This window comes from Lupinus angustifolius, chromosome LG03, assembly GCF_001865875.1.
Source record: "Lupinus angustifolius cultivar Tanjil chromosome LG03, LupAngTanjil_v1.0, whole genome shotgun sequence".
In the NCBI taxonomy this organism is placed as follows: Eukaryota; Viridiplantae; Streptophyta; class Magnoliopsida; order Fabales; family Fabaceae; genus Lupinus; species Lupinus angustifolius.
Window position 1 is genome coordinate 20816593 of NC_032011.1, and position 763 is coordinate 20817355.

The following is a 763-nucleotide window of genomic DNA, read 5'->3' on the forward strand; positions in this document are numbered from 1 at the left end:
CAAATCTGTCTAGGACTTTATCTATATAGCTTTCTTGTGATAACCTTAGGATACATTAAGAGCAATCTCTCAGTATCCGAATACCTAATACAAAAGAAGCTTCCCCAAGATCTTTCATTTCGAAATTCTTCGTTAGAAATCTCTTGGTCTCATGCAATAGTCCCATATCACTACTTGCAAGCAGTATATCATCCACATATAATACGAGGAAGATAAATTTACTCCCACTGAACTTATGGTATACACAATCTTCAACTTTATTTGCCTCAAAACCATACGAGGTAATAACTTGATGAAATTTGTGATTCCATTGACGAGAAGCTTGTTTAAGCCCATAGATGGATTTCTTTAATTTGCATACCATAGACTTTGAGCCAACTGACACAAAGTTTTCTGATTGCACCATATAGATCGTTTTCTTAATGTCACCATTAAGAAACACAGTCTTAACATCCATCTGGTGTAGCTTTAAATCAAAATGAGCAAATAGTGCCAATATTATTCTAAAAGAATCCTTCGAAGATACTGGAGAGAAAGTTTCTTTATAATCAATGTCTTCTTTCTAGGTGAAGCCTTTAGCTACTAGACAAGTTTTATATCTGTCAATATTACCCTTTGAATCCCTCATGGTTTTAAATATCCATTTGCAATCAATAGGTTTCGCACCTTCATGTAATTCGACAAGATCCCAAACGTCATTATCATGCATAGACTTCATCTCATCCTTCATGGCATCAATCCACTTTTGAGAGTTAGAACTTTT